The sequence below is a fragment of the Hevea brasiliensis genome, chromosome 4 (genome assembly GCF_030052815.1).
Source record: "Hevea brasiliensis isolate MT/VB/25A 57/8 chromosome 4, ASM3005281v1, whole genome shotgun sequence".
NCBI lineage: Eukaryota > Viridiplantae > Streptophyta > Magnoliopsida > Malpighiales > Euphorbiaceae > Hevea > Hevea brasiliensis.
The window spans coordinates 56,503,882-56,519,260 of NC_079496.1; positions in this window are offsets into that span (position 1 = coordinate 56,503,882).

Genomic DNA, 15,379 nt, shown 5'->3' on the forward strand with positions numbered 1-15,379 from the left:
ATAATTCCACTAGTGAAAATCCTATGGAGGCACCACAACAACGAAGAGGCAACATGGGAGAGCGAGGAGATAATGAGGCAATAGTTCCCTCAGCTCTCCACATCAAGTAAATTTCGAGGACGAAATTTTTATTTAGAGGGAAAGAGTTGTAACATCCTCTCCGTACGTATTCTGTATGTTCTGTTGCTCCGAGGACCTAATGTCAGTCCGGGCAAGTCAGGATGTCTGGAACTACACTTCGGTGATAGTGAACAGACATACAATGATGAAATAAATAAAAAGAAAATACAAGAAAAATTAAAGAGAAATAAAAGAGAGGAAATGAAATAAGGTTAAACGAGCCGGCACCGTAGCGATGGGTGACCGCACCAGGAAATTATGGCGAAGTCAATTGTCGACCCCAGGACTGCGGGGAACCCTCGGAATTAAATTTTGAGACATAATTAAAGGTTTATGGAAATGTAATTGACACTAGAAATATCAAAGAAAAATTAATAAATTAATATAAAGAAAAATGAAAAATCGAGAAACAGACAAAAATCGGTATTATCGAAAAATCGAGAATACAATCCGAAGCGGGGCATTTTGGTCATTTGACACCTAGAGTTGCCTTTTAACCTTAATTTCCATTAAAAATAAATGGTATTACACTTTAAAAATGTCATGAAAAATTAAATTGTGATATATTATATAAATAATGAAAGAAATGAGGTAAATGTGCAAATAATGAAACTTTGAATAATTAAACAATAAAACTAACCTAAGTGCTCCACTAACTCCTAATTTGAGACACCTATATAGGACTTTGGGACAGGAAATCTTACTAACTTGGTCTTCTTCTTCTTCATTCTTCTTCTTGCCAAAAATGGAACCCCAAAATCCTCCATGGCCACACCATGCATGATGCTTTCTCTCTCCATCATCAAGGCATAATTTTTGCAATTGTTCTTCATTAAAGTTGATCTACATATCTTGGGAAACCTATAGGTAGCAAAAAGTATAGAAAATTCCAAGGTTTTATCAAGGTTAAGTTGAGGTAAGTGTCCATTTCTTCTTCCTTTCTTTAGTGAACTTCATGTTTAGGCTGAGGTATGTTGAATGGTGAAGGAAATTTTAAGAAATTGTTGAGCAATTGAATTGTTCAATTTTGGCATCCATGAGAGTCAAAGATATTGAGTTTTTCTTACCTCTAATGGATGGAAATATATGTTGATTTAGTCATTTTAAAGTTGTAGTAAATTAATTTTCATGTATATGTACATTGAGTACTTGAAATTAAGGGTTTGGAAAGCAATTTGTATACCTTAGCAAACTGCTACTTTTGTCAACCTTTAAATTCATGAATTAGTGTTTGGTTTCATGAACATGATTGTGATATGATGAATGGTATAGAAGTGTTATGAATGTATATTGTAGTTTTGGGGAGGAGGAGAAGTGTCATTTTGAAGTGTTCTTTGTGTGCAGATTTTGTATTGTGAAGGCAGTAGGTAAATTGAACCATAAGTGACAATTGGTAACCCCAGTTGGCATGAGGCCAATGGGAGGTGAAACTAGACACAAAATAGGCCAACTTTCATGTAGAAATGTTGCCAAAATTCTGCCTAGAAACTGATCTTAAAAATGACCTAATCCGGAATTAGTAAGTGCAAGCTTAGATTTTTGACTATGTGAACAGTAATCACTAAGATGACCATAACTCACTCAAAACAAGTCCAAATGACCTGATATTTTTACCATGGAAAGCTTAGACATAGAGCTACAATTCTTATGAAGACACCAAAGCCTAGAAATGGCCAGAACCAAGTCAAATTGCTTGCCCAAGTTCGGGTACCAAAACTGCCAGAATTGAATTTAACCTAAAATTGACCAAATTTTACACTAAAGATGAAATCTGTCCAGCTTTAGTGAATTGACAATATCTTGGTCTATACAACTCAGAATGATCTGAAATTTGTGCCAAAAGTTTAATAAGACATAGAGCTACAATTTTGCTTCTTTGACTAGAAGCTAAAAACCAAGGGAAATAGGACATTAAGCTAGACCAATCTAGCACACTAAAACTGAAAAATTTGACATTTACATACAATGAAGCTTGAAGTAATTTGGCAATGAATGCCAACTTGTGAAAAGGGTAAATTGCACTATATTGGCAGCATATTGAATTACAAATTGTGACATGTTGATACTAGAATCAACTTATCCATGATATCTAGAAAGGTCAACATTTGCATTGAGTTGTGAATTACATAATAACTAGTAAACTAAAAAAAAAATGAAGAATTAAACAATTAATTTGTAATGTGCCCTAGTTTGCCTAGTTGACTAGTTTGGATAGGTTGGCATGCCAATAGGATTCTGACAGTTGTTCTGTAAATGGCTTTATGCCATACTGTGTTTTTACGGCATATTTTGCCACACTGTGACTTTAATAGCCTACGGCTATATGGATTGTGTTATTATACTTGGCTTATTGCCGGATTGACTATATGGCTTTTTAGCCACACTGTTTGTACACCGGGAGACACTTTGTGACCGATGGTGTGACGGCCCGAGGTACTAGGCACCAAGTGCCAGTATATCCATTTATCCAGTCTGGTCAGTGTATATGCTACACCGGTAGTTAATTTAAGCATTATTAAATTCAAATAGTTAAATTCAGTTTATTGACATACAGCACCACCAAAAATTAGCAAAAAAGAAAGGTTAGCAAATAAAAATAGAAATAACAACTGCAAAGAATATCGATGTCATAAATTCATAAATAATTCATTTATTTTATTTTAGTGTATATTTCTTTATATTTGGAACCACTAAGCATAATTGCTTAGCGCGTTGCTTTTGCTACACGTAGGTATTGGAGACACAGCTGGGGAGTCCAGCAGACGTACGATCGGGTGAGACATCAGATCTACATTGGAGTCCAGAGTCATCTGTTCTACACTGCATACATGGTAGGACTTAGGATCTTGTGTAATGACTATCAATTGTATTTTGACATTTTGTTATGTAATTTATATATTCTAAAACTTTAAGGTTTGTGATAAATTGTACATATTAAACTCCTATGGAGAGTGTTTGGATGAATGTAAATTGTGATGGATTGTATTTTGAAACTATGAAATTTTGAGACTGAAAAATTAGTTGGAAGGTTGAGATTATCATATTGAACTATTTTTAACAGGTTTAGAAGCACAATTTGTCCAAAATACAGATGGCACCTTGTCGGACTTTTATTACCATTTTTAAAACACTGATTTTTATTAATGTATGAAAATAGAACCAGTATGATATGAATTTTACATAAAAGACTTCTTAAATCAAATTGAGTTCAGAAAATGAGATAATCACAGACTAGGTGCTCCGGCACGCCGTGTAGCACGCCTTGCTCGGCTACACTGTAGACGGGTGAGGGGTGTTACAGACAGAATATTGGGGATCATGTTCATAAGATGATTCGGCTGATTGAGCAACTGGAACATCTTGACTTTAACATGGATTTCCAACAGCAATCGGATTTGATCCTTCAGTCCCTTCCTGAGTCATTTGGGAATTTTGTGACAATTTTTCATATGACCAAGCAGGGATGCACCTTGACTGGTTTACTCAACATGCTGGTTATTGCACAAAAGAATATGCCGGGCAATAAAGGAAAAGAGGTAGCTTTGATTGCATCTTCTTCTGCTGGAAAGTCCAAAAAGAAGAAGGGTAATAAGAAAAAGAAACCTCAAATTCCTGGCCCTTCCAAGAAAATAGCTAAACAAAAAGAGAAGACTAAAGCTGATGGAGGCAAAGGAAAGTGTTTCCACTGCCAACAGGATGAGCACTGGAAAAGGAATTGCCTATGGTATCTTGCTTCTCTGAAGGACAAAAAGGATACACTTCGGAAGGTATGTCCATATCTTGTTATTTAGATTCTGATGATACTCATAGTTCATCTACAGCTTGGGTTTTAGATACTAGTGCCAGTTCCCACATTTCTTATGATATGCAGGAACTAGTAAATAGTAGCAACTTGTGTTCTCTAGATGTTAGACTCTGGATTGGCGATGGCTCAACTGTTGAAGCTTTAGCCATAGGATCTAAATCTTTTTTCATGTTTGGACATGTTTTGTGTTTGAATAATATCTTGTATGTACCTGATGCTTTTAAGAACATCATTTCGATATCTAGTTTGACTAGAGATAGTTATGAATTTTAGTTTACAGATGATGTTTGCAATATTTATTTTGGAAATAAATATGTTGGATCGGGTTATATGAATAATGGTCTTTATTATTTGGATAATAATGGCAAACACAAATTGAATCCAAGTGATCTAAATGAATGCAATGCCATGGTGAAAATCAACTCAAGTTCAAAATATATTTGACATTTAAGATTAGGTCATGTTGCAGAAGATAGGATTGCAAAACTGGAGAAAATGGAGATTCTATCCTCATTGGGTTATGAACCTACTCCAACTTGTGAATCCTGCCTTCAAGGAAAAATGACCAGATCACCCTTTGTTGGACAATGGCTAAAAGCTGAAAATATTTTAGAGCAAATACATAGTGATGTATGCGGCCCATTTAGAGAAATGGCTAGAGGCAGTTTTGTGACACCCCTTACCCGTCTACAGTGTAGTCGAGCAAGATATGCCACTCAGTGTACCAGAACACTATATTTTATTTCAATCATTTTTATTCTTCCTTAATTTATTTCTTCATGGATATGAAGTGCAATTTGTGAAATTTAACTCATTTAATTCATTTATTAAAATTATAAATTCATTTGGGGTTCCGAAAATTTTATAGAAAATCCGGAGTACTAGCTAAAAATGGATAAAACAGTTCTTCGGAACCTGTGAAAAACACTTCCAATAATTTCCAATCATTCTCAAACTCCATTTGTATCACATCAATTTACAACAATTTCTTAACAATTCCTCCATTTGTCATTCATTCATTTCACATCATCATCATGCTCAAATCATAAATAAATTCACATATGTTATTTATAAACACAAAGTTACAAATACTTACATTAATACAAAATTATATTACATATGTTTCAAACATACGTGATAAATAAGAGTTTAATTACAAAACTTACAAAATTCACAAAATACAAAATGGGGCCTAGTGTCCTACCAATGCACTATAGTCTGTGAGGTGACACGGATACTATGCAGAACTGTGAATGGCCTTACCTAATCTGTGGTCTACTGGGCTCTCTGTCCAAATCTTCAGTACCTACGCATTGCAAAAGCGACACGCTAAGCATAAAGCTTAGTGGTGCCAATAATTCAAGAAAATATAATATGCAAATAAACATAATAATTTCCTAGTTATTGTATTCATAAGAAATGAATAATTACTAACTTATTGTTTAGTTGAAGGCTAACTGCATTTTATGATGTTAACTTCTTCATGCATTTTGTTAATTGTTTTCTTAATAATTTTGAGCTTCTTTATTTTATTGTAATCATTCTTGATCTTTATCTTGATATTTCATTTTCTTATTTTCTTTAATAATCAATTCAATTACAATTATACTTTTCCATGCCCAAGTAACCTATACAAATTGACCGGACTGGATAAACGGGTAAACTAGCACTGGGTACCAAGTACCTCAGGCCGTCACACCATCGGTCACAATGTGTCTCCCGGTGTGCAAACAGAATGGCTAATAAGCCATAAAAGCAATAAGGCATAAAGCCAAGTATAACATCATAATCAGTATAGCCATAGGCTATCACATCACAAAATGGCATGAAGCCATACATCATACGCAGTACTACTATCAGAGCCCTATTGGCATGCTAACCTATCCAACCCAATCACATTAGGCCTACTAGGGCATATTACAAAATCATTTCTTGAATATTTGTATTTTACATGTAAGGTTACTATTCATCTTATTAGTCCACTAAAATGTTGACTTTTTGATAGACAATAGGTATATTGGTTTTAATATTCCCAACATACCATATTTTGCATTCTAAAGTTGTTGGCATTGGTTGCCAATACCATTTCAAAGCCTAGTGTTAGTTATTCACAATTTTCAGATTTCAAACATTATGTTTACTGTTCCATTGGTCATTTGTACAGTAGGATTTTGGTAAAGTTGTCTTCATGAAAGTTGTTCCTTATTGTGTCTAGTTACATTTCTTTTTTTTTGAATCACTCCATTTGGAGTTTTGTAGCTCAAGATATGGCCTAAACACCATAACTGGCCGGATTGCAATTTTCCAGATTTTTCTGGGTAGAACCAATTCTGCAGGTTTTGTGCACTGAATTCAGGTCAGTTTTTGAACATGTTATGATCAAAATTGGGTTTTGTTTCTTTATGAAAGTTATAGGTCTATGTCTCAGCTTTCTGCTGGTAAAATGTCAGGTCAATTGGACCTTTCTACACTGAGTTATGACCAAATGAATAAACACTGTTCATTTGGTCATTTTGCCCAGGCAGAATGCAAGTCACCCAGATTAGGGCAATTTTTAGGTCAATTTGTTTTAGTTTTCTGGGCAGGGTTTCTTCACCAAAGTTGTGCCATTATGTGTCTAGTTTCATGTCCAATTAGCCTTGCACCAATTGAACCTATACAACTCCATTTATAGCTGCCCAAACCTGCTGGACTCACAACCGTCCTGCAGGTCACCTAGGGCAGCATGCCTAAGGTCAACTTGGTTATCCTTACTCACTTCAATTCTACCTCACACACATTCAAATGGTCACTAATTGACCCTTAGAACACTGATTCACCATCAGTTGAACAAAACTCTAATTACCCCTAAACCCTAACTCTCCAATTCTCTTAATCTTGCAACACATGCTACTCCCATTAAAAATTCATGCATATACATGTTAAATAGCATAAGGAGTTAAGTTTAAACTAAATAAAACATAGAAATTTCCCTTGCTTCCAAGCTAGCCAAATTTCCTTTTTAGCCATTACCCATGATTTCTTTAATTCTTCTTCATATTTACAACTCAATTCAACTAATCCACACAATTTAAACATTAAATCTTGAAGCTAAGAGCACTTACCTCTTGTAATAGTTTTCAAAAGCTCCAAATCTTCTCTTTTTCCCTTTCTTTTTGCTGGTTAGATATTGCTTAAGGTGTGAGGAAGAGGTTTTGTGAAGCAAGATTAAAATCTTATGGTGGTTTATCAAGGAATTTTAGTGAGAAATGTTGATCAACAATGGTGAGAGGAGAGAAAGGAAGGAAGCCACTGAAAATGAAGAAGATGTAACAGATTTTGTGTTTTTTTTACTTCATTTTAGTTATATTTATTTCATTTTAATTGGTTTGTTAATTTCTAATTGGTGGGAAGCTGTTTAATGATGTCATCCTATGTCATAAATCCAATTTAATTCCATTTTCTTTTTACTTTGTTTTCTTATTTTTATTTCTCATTTTTAATTACACTTCTAGTAATATTTATTTACATTTTATGTCATAATAATTATTTACTTAACTGGACAAGTTGGCCAAAAATCATCTCTGAAGTCAAAATGACCAAAATGCCCTCCGTTTGGCTTATTGAGCCAAAATTGTATGTATCGATTGAAAAATTTTTCTAAGTCGTTTCTTGGCATTTTAATGCCATAGAACCCTCAATGACTCTTCTCTGGAGTCCCAAATGTTATTTTATGAATTTTCTCCCTGGTCTAGGGCTCCTAGTTGCGAGAACCGCAACTTCCTATTGGGTTACCCATCGCTAGGGCACCGGCTCATTTAACTTTATTGTATTTTATTTCAAAAATTTTTCCTAAATTTTTCTTATTAATATTTAAGTTAATTATGGTTCCTCACTTTAATTTAAATATTTTTCTAGATGTTCTAGCTGTCCTGACCAACACCAGTCACCGGAATAGTATAATGTACGGAATGGATACAGTGAGGGTGTTACAAGTTTTCATTACTTTGTTACCTTTACTGATGATAAATCAAGGTTTGGGTATTTGTATTTGATGAAATATAAACATGAATTGTTTGAAAAGTTCAAAGAATTTAAATCTGAAGTAGAAAATCAAACAGGAAAAAGTATTAAAGCTCTTCGATCAGATCGTGGAGGTGAATACTTAAGTATTGAATTTGATGAATACTTGAAAGAGCATGGCATTGTTTCCCAGCTGAATCCTCTAGGAACACCACAGCTAAATGGCGTATCTGAAAGGAGAAATCGTACCCTATTGGATATGGTACGTATTATGATGAGTTATACTGATTTGCCAATCTCCTTTTGGGGATTTGCATTAGAATCAGCTTTACATGTTCTGAATAGGATTCCATCAAAATCAGTATCTTCCACACCTTATGAGATATGGCATGAAAGAAAACCAAGTCTTAAGCATGTTAAGATTTGGGGTTGTCCAGCTTATATAATAAAGCTAAACACTGATAAATTGGAAACCAGATCAGAAAGGGTCAATTTGTTGGATATCCAAAAGATAGTTTTAGATATTATTTGCTTACATCACAAAAGGTTGTGGTAAGTAGAGATGCCACATTTCTTGAACAACAGTTTATTCAATAAGGAGGCAAAGGAAGGCAAATAGAGTTAGAATTGGAGAATTCTAGCCAACCAATAGATCAGATGGATATGGATCCATCTAGTCAACCTACACCTATTGATGAAACATCTACAACTATTCCTCGTAGATCAACTAGGGTATCTCATCCACCAGTGAGATATGGTTTCCTTTATGAAGAAGAGCAAGAGTTGTCTACTTCTGAAGAAGTAGATCATAGAGATGATCCACATACCTATGAAGAAGCTATATCAGATATAAACTCTTTAAAATGGATTGATGCTATGAAATATGAGATTGATTCCATGTATAAGAATCAAGTTTGGGATCTTGTTGACCCACCTGAAGGTATTATACATGTAGGAAACAAATAGGTTTTGATGGAAAGTTAGAGACCTATAAAGCAAGGCTAGTAGCGAAAGGGTTTCGCCGAAGGCAAGGAATCGACTATGAGGAGACTTTCTCACCTGTTGCCGTGCTTAAATCAATTAGGATTCTATTAGCAATAGCTGCATACTATGATTATGAGATTTGGCAGATGGATGTCAAAACAGCTTTTCTCAATGGATAAATTGAAGAAAACATTTTCATGGAACAAGCTAGGGGTTTTGAATCCCAATATGGTTCCAAGGTATGCAAGCTAAAGTGATCCATTTATGGGTTGAAACAAGCTTTGGGGAGTTAGAACATCCGTTTTGATGAAGCCATGAAGTTATTTGGTTTTATAAAAAATGAGGATGAGCCATGTGTATATAAGAAGGTTAGTGATAGGGCTGTCACTTTCCTTGTCTTATATGTGGATGACATTTTGTTGATGGGTAATGACATAGGTATGTTGACAACTGTAAAGGTATGGTTGTCAAATACATTCTCCATGAAAGACTTAGGGGAGGCAACTTATATTCTTGGGATTCGCATCTATAGAGATAGAGTGAAAAGAATAATTGGTTTATCCCAAAGTCTATACTTGGAAAAGGTGTTAAAGAGGTTAATGGCTAGGATTCCATGTGCTTCGGCTATTGGAAGTTTGATGTATGCAATGTTGTGTACTGGGCCAGATATCGCATATGTTGTTAGTTTGACTAGCAGGTATCAATCCAATCCAGGTTTGGAACACTGAATAGCTGTCAAGAATATCCTTAAGTACTTGAGAAGAACTAAGGATTTATTCTTGATATATGGAGGTGGTGACTTGCAATTAGATGGTTATACCGATTGTGATTTCCAATCAGATATCGATGATAGAAAGTCTACCTCTAGGTATGTGTTCATTTGTAATGGAGGTGCAGTTAGTTGGAAGAGTTTCAAATAGAGTACGACTACAGATTCCATTATAGAGGCTGAGTATATTGCTGCATCAGATGCTACAAAGTAAGCTGTTTGGATAAAGAAGTTCATGCCAGAACGTGCAGTATTTCCTTTGTAACACCCCTATTTACATAGCCTGGTATATTTAACTGTGCCCGTGACCGGTGTCGGTTCGGACAATTAAGAGAATTAGAACCACAACTAAGACACTTAGATAAGCCCTGAACACAAATAATTAGTAATTGCCAAATAGTTAAGTTTGAATAAGAAAAACAGAACACAAAAAGTTAAAACGAGCTGGGAGTCACAGTGATTGGTGACCTTCTTGTGGTCAGTCTAAACTCAAATTTTGAATTGTGAAATGTGACACCGCGGTCCTTAGGACCATTGCGAACACAGTGGAAAAGAGAAAATCACGAAAAAGAGTTGTTAAGCAGGTTAAATAATTAGGTCAGGGATCTAGAAGAAATATTGAATTACTTACAAACCGGATCGAACCGGCGGGGGACAATTTGGTCAATTCACCCCTAGAGCTGACACTTGACCTTATTGTCTAATAAAATTGGAGAAAAGAAAATTTCAGGATCAAGAATTAAATTATAGAACTAAAAAAAAAGGGAAAAGAAATGGATTATTACATCATTTTTGTGACCTCATCATGATGTCAAATTAAATTTTAATTACCCAATTTTTTTGACCAAGTCAAATTCAACTCATTTAGACATAAAAATACAAAAAATTAAAAGAAAATATTCATTCCATCTTCCACCATCAGCCGGCCAAACTCTCCAAACCTCTCTCTTCCCATGGTTTCCTCCATTAACAAGCTTTTTAAGATTGAATAACTTAGTTTTGTCCCAGAAAGTCTAACCCTAAACCCTAAAAATCTTCCAATTTACACTAGGCAAGGAGATTGAGGAAGAAAAGAAAGGAAGAAAAGAGAGGAAATTATAGAGGTGAAAATCAAAGAAAGGTTAGTAACTATTACACTTTATTTTGTATGTATGCCTTGTAAACTAGTGTAGATGTAATCAAATAAGTAAGAAATGAAAGTAATTATAGAGAATTTGAAGAAGTGTAAATTTCTGTCAACTCTAGAGGATTAGGGTTTAGTATGTTTAAGTTAAATTGGACATGAGATTAAGCTTACTTGAGGTGGATTAAGTGAGTTATACATTGAATTTAAAGTGAATTGATTGATTTCAAAAATTTAGGGTTCTTGAACTTTGAAGTTTGGAGGAAAAATTGAAGAAAAAAATTTAAGCAGTAGCCAAATGATGTTATTGACCTTATTTGAGATGAGAAATGGTCAATTGTGACCATTTGTGGTGTGTGTGAATCATTGGAAACAAGTTTAAATTCGGATTGGTGAGGGTCAATCTGCAGGCAGCTTGACCTAGGTCCTTTTTAGGGATCAAAACTGAAAATTTACCAACCCAATTGGTGTGAGGTCAATTGGGAATGAAAATAGACACAAAATGGCACATTTTTCATTAAGGAATTATGCCCAGAAAGTGACCATAACTCAGTAAACAAATTAGCCAAATTCAGATTAGGCAAACTGACCTGTACAAAAATGACCAAATGAATAGTAGTTACGCAAATGACCATAACTTGATCTAGAAAGGCCCAAATGACCTGAAATTTTACCAATAGAAAGTTGAGACATAGCCCTACAACTTTTATCAAGAAAAAAAACTCAGATTTTGACCGTAACCTATTTGAAAATCCACCTGCAGTCAACCACAAAAATTGCCAAAATCCAGAATTTGCCCAGAATTCTGGGTAAAACCAAATCTGGCCATCCATGTTCAAATGGCTATAACTTGGGCTAAAAAACTCCAAATGGAGTGATTCAAAAAGAGAAATAAAGTTAAGACAATAAGGAACAACTTCTATGAAGAAAACTTAGCCAAATTATCACAGCAACATGACCAATAGAACAGTGCAAAAGTGAAAACCAAAATTGAAAATTTGAAATTTGTGCCTAAGAGACTTGAAGTTTGAGGAAACAACCAAAACCAACAAATTAGGCAACGAAAATGTGGTATGTGGGTGAAATTGGAATTCTCATGCCTATTAAGCATTAGAAAGTCAATAAATTGACTTGAATAGTGTTGTGAATAGTAACCCCGAAATACAAATTTTAAAGAACGTCAAGTTAAGCATATTAAAGTTAGATATAAATAGATTTGAAATTATTTTTGGACTTATGATCATTTATGGTACTGAAACACTGTAAAATTGTGTGTTTCAGTTGAAAAGAATACCGGGAAAGAACCCAAAGCATCGAGTCAAGGCCAAGAGGCGACTCACTTAAGGTTTGTGCACAATATTAATATTCTTTAAAATTCATTTGCAAAGTGCATGAAATGAATTACTTGTATTGCAAAATTTTTATTATACTTTTGACTTACGTTGTTGAAAGTTTACTTGTATGTGTTTGAAATGGCAATAAATGTTTAGTAAATTGTTAAGATAGTTTTGAAACCACAGTGTCATGACCATATATTTGAATACCTCACTAGCATGACTAGTGGGAAGAAATAGTTTCAAATTTTGATTCATTCTCTGGCTGAAGTGTTGAGGTGTGTGCCAGTAGAAGAAGAAATTGAATGGATATTCATATATTTGAGCTAGCTAGCCTTGTGATTTCTCATAAGCCTCTGGCTATTGAGATGAATATGTTTCGAATGGCATGATATAACTGTGTATTTTTATGAAATTCATTTTGAAGTTTCCTAAATGAGATTGTTTGGACTAAAAATTTATAAATCATGTTTTGTATCTGTTATTCATGTTCAGTTCAATATTTGAATAAATGTGATTTGAATTATGCATAAACTGTTATTTTAATATGTTGTGCACCACTGAGTCATAGTACTCAGCGATGGCTGTTATTGCTGTCGCAGATATAGAGACTAGAGGAGCAGCAGAGTGAGCTGCTGAAGATCTTGGAGCTACACCCCCTGAAGTTCTGTCGGGTATATTTTATACCCTGTTTGTAATATTTATTTTGATGTTTGTAAATGTATGTACATATAATAACTGGCCATGAGTAGTTGTATAGAGTTTGTAATAAGAGTATTTTGGATTTGTAAATGTAAAGTTTGGTTGATTAATGTAAAGTGAATTTATTATAATGAAATATGAATAGAATTATTAAGTACTATTTTTTATGACAATTGAATTGAGAAATGAAATTGAATTGTGTTGAGGTAGTAGTGAGTTTGATGAAAAAGAATCATTGGAAGTGCTTTTATAGGTTTTTGAAGAACTATTTTCTTAAAATACAGACGGCACTCTGCTAAAATTTTTCCAAAATTTGCGAACAAATAAAAATGGACAAAAATTCTAACTAGTTTTCAAACTCCAATTAAATGTTTTTAATACTTATTAGAAAATGCTCACCACTTCCAAAAAGTAAGAAAATTATTTTAAAATCCCTTGTAGGGTACTTAATGAGTTATCAGTAGGTGAAGTTCAGTAGTTCATTAGGTATTCTACGGGATCATGTTATGCCTTACAGAGGGGTAAGGTGTGACATCCTTCCATTGAGTCAGCAGTTCCACTCTACTGTGACAACAATGGAGCAATCATACAGGCTAAGAAACCCCGGTCTCACCAGAAATCCAAACACATAGAAAGCCACTACCACATTATTAGAGAGATAGTTGGGCGAGGCTGTAACACCCTTATGTTCGGTAGTGCATTCTACTGTTCCAGTGACCAGTGTTGTCTGGATAGCTAGGATGCCTAAAACTACAGTTAGATATGGGTGAGGAGACATAAAATAATGAAATACAAGAAAAGAAAATACAAAAAAAAACAAAGGAAAAATAATAGCAATGAAATGTAACTAAGTTAAACGAGCCGAGAACCCTAGCGATGGGTGACCGTATCGGAAAGTTACGGCGTGGACCGTTGACTAGCCCTGGACTGTGGAAAACCCTGAAAAATATTTTTAAGACATAATTAAAGACTTATTGAAGAATAAATATCATTATAAATATCAAAGAAAAATTAAATAATTAGTACAAAGAAAAACGAAAAATCGAGAAACTGACAAAAATCGGTGTTACCAAAAAATCGGGAATATAACCTGAAGTGGGGCATTTTTGGTCATTTGACACCTAGGGTTGTCTTTTGACCTAAATTTCCATTAAAAATAAATGATATTACACTTGTAAAATGTCATGAAAAATTAAATTGTGACACTTTATAAGAATAGTGAAAGAAATGGGGGATAAAAACAAAAATATGAAAGTTTAACATTAAAAATTATTTTCAATCCTATTAGTGCTCCACTAACACCACTAAAGTGGACAATTAAACATAAAAAGGACAGCCACTTCACTCATCTTCTCCAACCTCACTCACCTTGCCGAATTGAAAAAGCTCTCAAAACCTCCATGGATGGCCAACCATGGCCAAAGCTTCCTAACCTCCATGCAAGCATGAAGTGAGCCCCTTTTCCAATTGATTTCTTCACTAAAGTTGTTCTATACAACTTGGGCAGTAGATAGGCAGCAAGAAAGTTAAGTTTTGGTGAGGTTTTGAAGAATTTCAAAAGTGGTAAGTATGTATTTTTAATTTTTGTTTCATTAAACTTTGAATGGGTGTTGTGGGTAGTTGATTTGTGGAAGGATTTTTGAAGTTTGATGAATTAGTGGAAATGTACATTTTGGCAGCCATAGAACCTCCATAAGAACAGTTTATTCTTGCATGTAAATAGTGCTTTGAATGAAGATTTAAATGTTTGATTATATTATAGTTGAATTCCAAGTGTAAGGTTTGATTTGGAAGCTTGAAAAGTGAAAATGGAAATTGATGGGTATGTGTAAACTTGTGGCAGCTTCATGAAGAAGATTGAAGTGTTTGAGTTCATGAAATATTGTTGAATTATGTTGTCATTGATAGCAGCATGTGTATATGAATAATTGTTTGAATTTGGATATGTGTATAGTAGTTTGAATTTGGACATGTAAATGAGGTATGTCTTGTAGTTAATTGTTGTAATTGGACTTGGAAACATTCTGAGTTATAAGGTGTATGTTGAGAGTGGTTACAAGCTGCCAAAATCACCAAAAATGTGTTGCTAAATGTGTTAATGTTATGGTCCAAACCAGAATTGGCATGGAAGAGTGAACTTGGTAAGCATAGGATGTGTAATTGGTAAAGGATGAACAAATTGTAATAGGGCAGTATATGTTTTGGCATAGAACCTTAAGTGTGTGGCTCCAATTGGTATGAGACCAATTGAAGGTGAAAATAGGCATAAAATGTGCCAACTTTCATGAAGGAAGCTTACCAAAATTCTGCCTAGAAGGTAACTTGAAAAATGACCAAATCCGGATTAGTGCTTTGAAAGCCTGAAAATTGACCATTTGGGTAGTAGTTAGTGTTTTGACCATAACATACTCAAAACAGGTCCAATTAACCTGAAATTCTTACCATGAATAGTTGAGACATATATATACAATTCTTATGAAGACACCAAAGCCCAGAATGGCCAAAACCAAGCCAAATAGCTTGCACAAGTTCAGGTCCAA